Genomic DNA, 11278 nt, shown 5'->3' on the forward strand with positions numbered 1-11278 from the left:
TATGTGTATATATATATATATATATATGCAAATAAAGGAAGAACCTCGTTAAAAAGAATCCTGAGTGTAAGATTTATATATTATCAGGACAAACACAAAAACAGAGAAATACTGGTGGAAGAAAAAGATGGGAGAGTGGTTGTAAATTCTCAGTGTGGGTGAGGAAGGTTGTTTTGATTCTTCCTGGATGTATCTTGATATCTTTGTTAAGGGACTCAACTTTCCTAAGATAAGGGTGGATTAGGAATTGCTTTACCTATAGGGGTGGCATTGATTGGGGAAAGGGGATTGCCTTGAAGTTTAACTCTATATGAATATTAGAAAATAAAAATTAAAAAAAGGAATAAACTAAGCTAAACTAAAATAAAAAAAAAGAAATTTAAAAAATAGAAATGCAAAAGGAAAATACAGGTGTATGCATCAAAAAGTTCAGGTTAGAAGGTTATTATGGAATTTGATGTACTGGACATCTCACTGTGACGGTAAATAGGTTAAAAAATTATCTATATAATAATAAAAAATTAACTATATAAAAAAATAAGCCAGAATAGTGGGATTGAATTAATAATAAAAATTGTCCTATGAATCAGTAGTGATGGTTGTTTTCTTGTTGTCTTTCTTTTTTTTTTTTTTTTTTCTTTCCCGGTTGTTTTTCTGGGGGAGGGGCCTGCCACGTGGGTTTTCAGTCCCTGAAGTTCTCTCAGCTATGTCCTCCCACCCCCCTCAAGGGGGTGGGTTCTGAGGAAAGTGTTTTTTTTTAGGCTTTTGTTCTCTGGAGGTTTTTATATTTGTTCACTTTTGGTTTTCTCTCTCGCCTTGACCGCTTTTGATGGTTTTTGTAGGTTTAAAGGAAGGCAAACTGCACCCTGACCTCCCTCTCAGCGAGAAGCCTCAGTCTGGCTGCAGAGCCCATATAAATCCCCCCTTGGCCGCTGGCAGAGCAGGTTTCCAGGCGCGGTCCCTGGGGACTCAGGATTTTTTGCTTGTACCCAAAACCATGGCGGCAGCGGTGGCTGTCTGGGCAGCTCCAGACTGCCAGAGAAGTTCCAAGCAGTGATCACACACTGAGATTTTCCCACTGGCCCAGGCTGGGAGTTCCTGGTCTTTCTGGTCTGAGAGCACCCAGCTGGCATTTGTGTGCACCTCTCACAGGGGAGGTTATGGGGCACGACTTCGACTCTGATGGCAGGGCAGGGCACTTGTGTGGGGACTGCAAAAAGGCTGTGCTTCTGTTGGCTGGTGAGGCTCCCAGTCCCTCACAGGAGCCTGGCGCCACAGGCTCTCAGGCGCACTGGTGGTTTGGGGACCAAGACCTGGTTTCTCTGCTGCACTCTCTCTGGCTCTGCGCCAGGGGTGGCTGTCCTGGGTCTGGGGCCTTAAGCCCCGACCCTAACACCCTGACTCCTGCAATTTACCCCCAGTGATCCTTTGCTCTTTTTGAGTGCTTTCTACCAGACTCCCGAGTTAATGCTGGTCCCCAGGCGCAGGGCACTCTTGTATTGGGATATTACTTTCCAACAGGTCACCTCTGGTGGCTCCCTTCCCCTTTTGTTTATTTTCGGATACCAGTCTGACTTTCCCACTCTGCTTTACCTCCCCACTGGCGTCTTCTGCTCCAGTAGAGATCCAGACGTGTATAATTCTGATCTCAGGCTGATTTCATGGGTGTTTGGAGATCTTTGGAAAGTAATCAGCTTACTTTAGGGTGCATGTTGAACGGGCGCCTCCTCCTACTTCCCCGCCATCTTGTCTCCACTCTCTCTCTCTTCAACAGTTCTTACACCTTAACCTCCTGTAGAGTAAATATACATCCAGCTATTTTTTTCCCGATTGTTTTAGTTTGAGTGTTCCTTGTAGTTTTCTTTTTTTTTTCCCAATTTATTACTGACAAACAATTTCTTTGTTTTGTGGTATTCTGATAGGGATTGCATTGAATGTGTAGATTGCTCTGGGTAGCATTGACATTTTAACAATATTTATTCTTCCAATCCATTAGTATAGAATGTTTTTTCATTTCTTTGTGTCTTCCTCAATTTCTTTCATAAGTATTGTGTAGTTTTTTTTTGTTTGTTTATTTTTAAAGAATTTTTTAATTTATTTGACAGAGAGATCACAGGTAGGCAGAGAGGCAGGCAGAGAGAGAGGGGAAGCAGGCTCCCTGCTTAGCAGAGAACCCAATGTGGGACACGATCCGAGGACCCCGGGATCATGACCTGAGCTGAAGGCAGAGGCTTAACCCACTGAGCCACCCAGGCGCCCTATAACTGTTATTTTAAATTTTACATCTGACATCTTACTCATATCCCTATTAATTAAAACTATGGCTGTTAATGCTACCTCCTGTTCTTTCTCTTGGTGAAATTCTTCTAGTAATTTTGTTCAGAATAGACTAGATGAACAAGAGAACAAATAAAAAATAGCAACTACAATCCCAGCAAAACATACATGAGACAAATGAGAAGAGATATCAGAAGCCAAAAAAGAAAGAAAAGGGAGGTTGGGGAGGAGTCAAGATGGCGGAGAAGTAGCTGGCTGAGACTACTTCAGCTAGCCGGAGATCAGCTAGATAGCTTATCTAAAGATTGCAAACACCTGAAAATCCATCAGAGATCGAAGAGAAGAAGAACAGCAATTCTGGAAACAGAAAAACAACCACTTTCTGAAAGGTAGGACCGGCGGAGAAGTGAATCCAAAGCAACGGGAAGATAGACCCCGGGGGGAGGGGCTGGCTCCCGGCAAGCGGCGGAGCAACCGCGCACAAAATCAGGACTTTTAAAAGTCTGTTCCGCTGAGGGACATCGCTCCAGAGGCTACCCGGGGCGAAGCCCACGCGGGGTCAGCGTGGCCTCAGATCCCGCAGGGTCACAGAAGGATCGGGGGTGTCTGAGTGTCGCAGAGCTTGCGGGTATTGGAACGGGAAAGCTGGCTACAGAGACAGAGCCGACAGTAAGCTCGCAGCTCGGGGTGACCTTGAACCGGTCGCAGGCTCGGTGAGCTCGGAGCGCGGCCGGAGGTCAGGCAGACGGGAGTAACTGGGCGCGGTTCTCTGAGCGCGCACTGAGGAGTGCGGCCTTGGGCTCTCGGCTCCTACAGGGCCGGAGACCAGGAGGCCGCCATTTGTATTCCCGTCCTCCGGAGCTCTACAGAAAGCGCTCAGGGAACAAAAGCTCCTGAAAGCAAACCCAAGCGGATTACACACCCCAGCCCCGGGTAAGGGCGGTGCAATTCCGCCTGGGGCAAAGACACTTGAGAATCACTACAACAAGCCCCTCCCCCAGAAGATCAACAAGAAATCCAGCCGAGACCAAGTTCACCTACCAAAGAGTGCAGTTTCAATACCAAGGAGAGCAGCAGAATTCTAGAGGAGGAGAAAGCAAAGCACGGAACTCATGGCTTTTTCCCTGTGATTTTTTTTTAGTCTTGCGGTTAATTTAATTTTTTTCTTTTTGATTTTTTGGTTTTTTTTCTCGCCTTTGGGTAAATTTTTTTTAACTGTTACCTTTTTCTTTTTTAACGATTTTTTAATAGTTTATCTAATATATATATCTTTTCTTTTTTTATATTTTTCTTAGGTGTTTTTCTTTTCTCTTTTTCTTTTTTTTTTTTTTTTTTTTTTTTTTTTTTTTTTTTTTTTTTTTTTTCTTTTTTCTTTTCTTTCTTCCTTTTTGAACCTCTTTTTATCCCCTTTCTCCCCCCTCACGATTTGGGATCTCTTCTAATTTGGTTAAAGCATATTTTCCTGGGGTTGTTGCCACCCTTTTAGTATTTTACTTGCCCCTTCATATACTCTTCTCAGGACAAAAATGACAAGACGGAAAAATTCAACTCAAAAAAAAAAGAACAAGAGGCAGTACCGAAGGCTAGGGACCTAATCAATACAGACATTGGTGATATGTCAGATCTAGAGTTCAGAATGACAATTCTCAAGGTTCTCGCCGGGCTCGAAAAAGGCATGGAAGATATTAGAGAAACGCTCTCGAGAGATATAAAAGCCCTTTCTGGAGAAATAAAAGAACTAAAATCTAACCAAGTTGAAATCAAAAAAGCTATTAATGAGGTGCAATCAAAAATGGAGGCTCTCACTGCTAGGATAAATGAGGCAGAAGAAAGAATTAGTGATATAGAAGACCAAATGACAGAGAATAAAGAAGCTGAGCAAAAGAGGGACAAACAGCTACTGGACCACGAGGGGAGAATTCGAGAGATAAGTGACACCATAAGACAAAACAACATTAGAATAATTGGGATTCCAGAAGAAGAAGAAAGAGAGAGGGGAGCAGAAGGTATACTAGAGAGAATTATTGGGGAGAATTTCCCCAATATGGCAAAGGGAACGAGCATCAATATTCAGGAGGTTCAGAGAACGCCTCACAAAATCAATAAGAATAGGCCCACACCCCGTCACCTAATAGTAAAATTTACAAGTCTCAATGACAAAGAGAAAATCCTGAAAGCAGCCCGGGAAAAGAAGTCTGTAACATACAATGGTAAAAATATGAGATTGGCAGCTGACTTATCCACAGAGACTGGCAGGCCAGAAAGAGCTGGCATGATATTTTCAGAGCACTAAATGAGAAAAACATGCAGCCCAGAATACTATATCCAGCTAGGCTATCATTGAAAATAGAAGGAGAGATTAAAAGCTTCCAGGACAAACAACAACTGAAAGAATTTGCAAACACCAAATCAGCTCTACAGGAAATCTTGAAAGGGGTCCTCTAAGCAAAGAGAGAGCCTACAAGTGGTAGATCAGAAAGGAACAGAGACCATATACAGTAACAGTCACCTTACAGGCAAAACAATGGCACTAAATTCATATCTCTCAATAGTTACCTTGAATGTTAATGGGCTAAATGCCCCTGTCAAAAGACACAGGGTATCAGAATGATATAAAAAAACAAAATCCATCTATATGTTGCCTCCAAGAAACTCATTTTAAGCCCGAAGACACCTCCAGATTTAAAGTGAGGGGGTGGAAAAGAATTTACCATGCTAATGGACATCAGAAGAAAGCAGGAGTGGCAATCCTTATATCAGATCAATTAGATTTTAAGCCAAAGACTATAATAAGAGATGAGGAAGGACACTATATCATACTCAAAGGGTCTGTCCAACAAGAAGATTTAACAATTTTAAATATCTATGCCCCCAACGTGGGAGCAGCCAACTATATAAACCAATTAATAACAAAATCAAAGAAACACATCAACAATCATACAATAATAGTAGGGGACTTTAACACTCCCCTCACTGAAATGGACAGATCATCCAAGCAAAAGATCAGCAAGGAAATAAAGGCCTTAAATGACACACTGGACCAGATGGACATCACAGATATATTCAGAACATTTCATCCCAAAGCAACAGAATACACATTCTTCTCTAGTGCACATGGAACATTCTCCAGAATAGATCACATCCTCGGTCCTAAATCAGGACTCAACCGGTATCAAAAGATTGGGATCATTCCCTGCATATTTTCAGACCACAATGCTCTAAAGCTAGAACTCAACCACAAAAAGAAGTTTGAAAAGAACCAAAATACATGGAGACTAAACAGCATCCTTCTAAAGAATGAATGGGTCAACCGGGAAATTAAAGAAGAATTGAAAAAAAAAATCATGGAAACAAATGATAATGAAAATACAACGGTTCAAAATCTGTGGGACACAACAAAGGCAGTCCTGAGAGGAAAATATATAGCGGTACAAGCCTTTCTCAAGAAACAAGAAAGGTCTCAGGTACACAATCTAACCCTACACCTAAAGGAGCTGGAGAAAGAACAAGAAAGAAACCCTAAGCCTAGCAGGAGAAGAGAAATCATAAAGATCAGAGCAGAAATCAATGAAATAGAAACCAAAAAAACAATCGAACAAATCAACGAAAGTAGGAGCTGGTTCTTTGAAAGAATTAATAAAATTGATAAACCCCTGGCCCGACTTATCAAAAAGAAAAGAGAAAGGGCCCAAATAAATAAAATCATGAATGAAAGAGGAGAGATCACAACTAACACCAAAGAAATACAAAGTATTATAAGAACATACTATGAGCAACTCTACGGCAATAAATTTGACAATCTGGAAGAAATGGATGCATTCCTAGAAACATATAAACTACCACAACTGAACCAGGAAGAAATAGAAAGCCTGAACAGACCCATAACCAGTAAGGATATTGAAACAGTCATTAAAAATCTCCAAACAAACAAAAGCCCAGGGCCAGACGGCTTCCCGGGGGAATTCTACCAAACATTTAAAAAAGAACTAATTCCTATTCTCCTAAAACTGGTCCAAAAAATAGAAATGGAAGGAAAACTTCCAAACTCATTTTATGAGGCCAGCATCACCTTGATCCCAAAACCAGACAAGGATCCCACCAAAAAAGAGAGCTATAGACCAATATCCTTGATGAACACAGATGCGAAAATACTCAACAAAATACTAGCCAATAGGATTCAACAGTACATTAAAAAGATTATTCACCACGACCAAGTGGGATTTATTCCAGGGCTGCAAGGTTGGTTCAACATCCGCAAATCAGTCAATGTGATACAACACATCAATAAAAGTAAGAACAAGAACCATATGATACTCTCAATAGATGCTGAAAAAGCATTTGACAAAGTACAACATCCCTTCCTGATCAAAACTCTTCAAAGTGTAGGGATAGAGGGCCCATACCTCAATATCATCAAAGCCATCTATGAAAAACCCACCGCAAATATCATTCTCAATGGAGAAAAACTGAAAGCTTTTCCGCTAAGGTCAGGAACACGGCAGGGATGTCCATTATCACGACTGCTATTCAACTTAGTACTAGAAGTCCTAGCCTCAGCAATCAGACAACAGAAGGAAATTAAAGGCATCCAAATCGGCAAAGAAGAAGTCAAATTATCACTCTTCGCTGATGATATGATACTATATGTGGAAAACCCAAAAGACTCCACTCCAAAACTGCTAGAACTTATACAGGAATTCAGTAAAGTGTCAGGATATAAAATGCATGCACAGAAATCAGTTGCATTTCTCTACACCAACAGCAAGACAGAAGAAAGGGAAATTAAGGAGTCAATCCCATTTACAATTGCACCCAAAACCATAAGATACCTAGGAATAAACCTAACCAAAGAGACACAGAATCTATACTCAGAAAACTATAAAGTACTCATGAAAGAAATTGAGGAAGACACAAAGAAATGGAAAAATGTTCCATGCTCCTGGATTGGAAGAATAAATATTGTGAAAATGTCTATGCTACCTAAAGCAATCTACACATTTAATGCAATTCCTATCAAAGTACCATCCATCTTTTTCAAAGAAATGGAACAAATAATTCTAAAATTTATATGGAACCAGAAAAGACCTCGAATAGCTAAAGGGATATTGAAAAAGAAAGCCAACGTTGGTGGCATCACAGTCCCGGACTTCAAGCTCTATTACAAAGCTGTCATCATCAAGACAGCATGGTACTGGCACAAAAACAGACCCATAGATCAATGGAACAGAATAGAGAGCCCAGAAATAGACTCTCAACTCTATGGTCAACTAATCTTCGACAAAGCAGGAAAGAATGTCCAATGGAAAAAAGACAGCCTCTTCAATAAATGGTGCTGGGAAAATTGGACAGCCACATGCAGAAAAATGAAATTGGACCATTTCCTTACACCACACACGAAAATAGACTCAAAATGGATGAAGGACCTCAATGTGCGAAAGGAATCCATCAAAATCCTTGAGGAGAACACAGGCAGCAACCTCTTCGACCTCAGCCGCAGCAACATCTTCCTAGGAACAACGCCAAAGGCAAGGGAAGCAAGGGCAAAAATGAACTATTGGGATCTCATCAAGATCAAAAGCTTTTGCACAGCAAAGGAAACAGTGAACAAAATCAAAAGACAACTGACAGAATGGGAGAAGATATTTGCAAACGACATATCAGATAAAGGACTAGTGTCCAGAATCTATAAAGAACTTAGCAAACTCAACACCCAAAGAACAAATAACCCAATCAAGAAATGGGCAGAGGACATGAACAGACATTTCTGCAAAGAAGACATCCAGATGGCCAACAGACACATGAAAAAGTGCTCCATATCACTCGGCATCAGGGAAATACAAATCAAAACCACAATGCGATATCACCTCACACCAGTCAGAATGGCTAAAATCAACAAGTCAGGAAATGACAGATGCTGGCGAGGATGCGGAGAAAGGGGAACCCTCCTACACTGTTGGTGGGAATGCAAGCTGGTGCAACCTCTCTGGAAAACAGCATGGAGGTTCCTCAAAATGTTGAAAATAGAACTGCCCTATGACCCAGCAATTGCACTATTGGGTATTTACCCTAAAGATACAAACGTAATGATCCAAAGGGGCACGTGTACTCGAATGTTTATAGCAGCAATGTCCACAATAGCCAAACTATGGAAAGAACCTAGATGTCCATCAACAGATGAATGGATCAAGAAGATGTGGTATATATACACAATGGAATACTATGCAGCCATCAAAAGAAATGATATCTTGCCATTTGCGACAACATGGATGGAACTAGAGCATATCATGCTTAGCGAAATAAGTCAGGCGGAGAAAGCCAACTATCATATGATCTCCCTGATATGAGGAAGTGGTGTTGCAACATGGGGGCTTAAGTGGGTACGAGAAGAATAAATGAAGGAAGATGGGATTGGGAGGGAGACAAACCATAAGTGACTCTTAATCTCACAAAACAAACTGAGGGTTGCTGGGGGGAGGGGGTTTGGGAGAAGGGGGTGGTATTATGGACATTGGGGAGGGTATGTGCTTTGGTGAGTGCTGTGAAGTGTGTAAACCTGGTGATTCACAGACCTGTACCACTGGGGATAAAAATACATGTTTATAAAAAATAAAAGAAAGAAAGAAAGAAAAGGGAAAGAAAAGAGTATATAATCTAACAGTTGGACATATCAGGGTGATACTCTTTGTCCTGAGTGCATTTTAGCTTTTGGTCTGTTTGTTAGAAGACACCATATTCCAAAATTGTAAGGAACGTACAAAAAAACCCTAAAAATGAAGAACATATCTATAAAATGTAAATGTGAAAATGAAAAATAATAAGGACTTAAAAATTCATAATATAATAAACTATTTGAAACGGAAAAAAAGAAAATGAAAATCCTAAACTGAAAAACTAAAGAGTCATGAGAAATAAATCTGGAGTTCCACATACTATTTTCCCCTAGCCCAGGATTTTTTCAGCTCTGTGTGATCTGTAAACTTGGTATTAGCTGATAGTTGTGCTGGTCTTCTTGGGAGGGGACTGTTGCACTGATTTGCAGGGGTGTTTTTCTGGGCAGAGTTGCACTGCCCCTTGCCAGGGAGCTGGGCTCAGTGTATGCTGCTTCAGGTTGCTCTATGCAGCTTTCATTCCCTGAAGGCTTTCCACAGAGCTTTAGAAGATGAAAAATTAAAAATAAAAGTGGCTATGCCCTGATCTCCTGTCCTGGAACTGAAGGATCATGACCCCTACTCTTCAGGACACCCTTAGGGAATAGAAGTTAATCACTTCTATGAGAACCAAACTCTCTAGACTCCTGTGGTGCATCCTCAACCTGACGCTCCTGGGGGAAGCAGCGGAGGTCTTACTGTGGTTCTACTGCTTGCTGGATCCTTGCTCTTGGAGCAATTGCTGGATCCTGCATGCATTCATGCTGCTCCTTCTGTGGGAGGGTAGAGGGTCTCACAGGGTTTCTGAAGCTTGCTGGGCACATGCTTAGAGAGTGGTTGTCTGATTGTGCTGTGGTTCACAGTTGATGGTAACACCAAGCCAAGCCCCCTTCCAGGTTCAATAATTGTAGCTGGCTTTACCCTCTAATGCTTGGGAACTCTGCTGCATTTAGGCACCCCTGCTTTTTCTGTGAACCCAGGAATCCTTAGACCACACTGTCCCACCTAGGATTCTGCTCCTATTCACCATCTGAACACCTATTCACCATCTGAACACCTTTCAGGAAAGGATGTCCCTCATGTGAGCAGACTTCTACAAATTCTGATTTTATGCTCCACTGTCATACCATTTGCCAGCAGCCACCTTCTGGAGGCTTTTCCTCTCATGGTTTATCTTCTGATATATCTACTCAAATTCACATCTCCCTCCTCCTGTCTTACAAAAAGTGGTCAGGTTTCTCTCTGCAAAAAGAATTGCAGCAATTCTTTTCTTGGATCGCAGATTGATTTCATCAGTGTTTAGAACAATAGGATAGATTTCTAGCTGGATTCAAGGGACAGGATGAAATGAAGGTCTCCTATTCTTCTCTATCTTCCCTCTTCTCCTAATCCTTTGTCTTTCTGTGGTGTTGGTTGTTATTAATACTCCCTCATTTCTTATTTTATTTGAGTCCTCTCTTTTTCTTGATGAATCTGGCTAAAGATTTATACATTTTGTTGAACTTTTCAAAGAACCAACTCCTAGTTTTATTGATATGTTCTATTGTTTTTAGTTCCCTTTTCATTTATTTCTGTTCTAATCTTTATTATTTGTTCTCTTCTATTTTGGGATTTGTTCTTTTTCTAGTTCTTTGAGGTATAAAGTTAGATTGTTTCTTTAAGATTTTTTTGCTTCTTGAGATAGGCCTGTTTTTGTTTAATATTTCTTATTAGAATAGATTTTTTTGCATCCTCCAATTTTTGCACTATTTTTTCATTTTCATTTGTCTTTCTTTACATATATATATATTTATTTCCTTTTTGGTATCTTGGTTGACCCATTCATGTTTTGTAGTGTGTTATTTAACCTCCATATATTTTCCACGTACTGTATTCTTTTCAGATTTTTTCTTGTGATTGATTTCCAGTTTCAAACCATTATGGTTGGAAAAGATGCATGATATGGATTCAATATTTTGAATTTATTGACACTTGTTTCATGACTTAACATGTCATATTTCCTGGTGTATGTTCCTTGTGCACTTGAAAAGGATGTGTATTGTTATTTTAGGATGAAATGTTCTGTGTATTTCTGTTATATCCACTTGGTTTAATGTATCATTCAAAGCCATTGTTTTCTTGATTTTCTGGTTGATCTATCTACTGATATAAGTGGGGTATTAAAGTCCTCTACTATTGCTATATTACTGTAAATTTCTTCTGTTATGTTAATTGTTGCTTTATGTATTTGAGTGCTCCCATGTTTCATTCATAGATATTTACAAATGTTATATCTTCTTGTTAGATTGTTCCCTTTATCTCTATGTAGAGTTCCACTTTGTCTCTTATTACAGTCTTTGTTTTAAAGACTACTT

Source organism: Mustela putorius, unplaced genomic scaffold (assembly GCF_011764305.1).
Source record: "Mustela putorius furo isolate JIRA1106 unplaced genomic scaffold, ASM1176430v1.1 tig00003846_pilon_pilon_pilon, whole genome shotgun sequence".
NCBI lineage: Eukaryota > Metazoa > Chordata > Mammalia > Carnivora > Mustelidae > Mustela > Mustela putorius.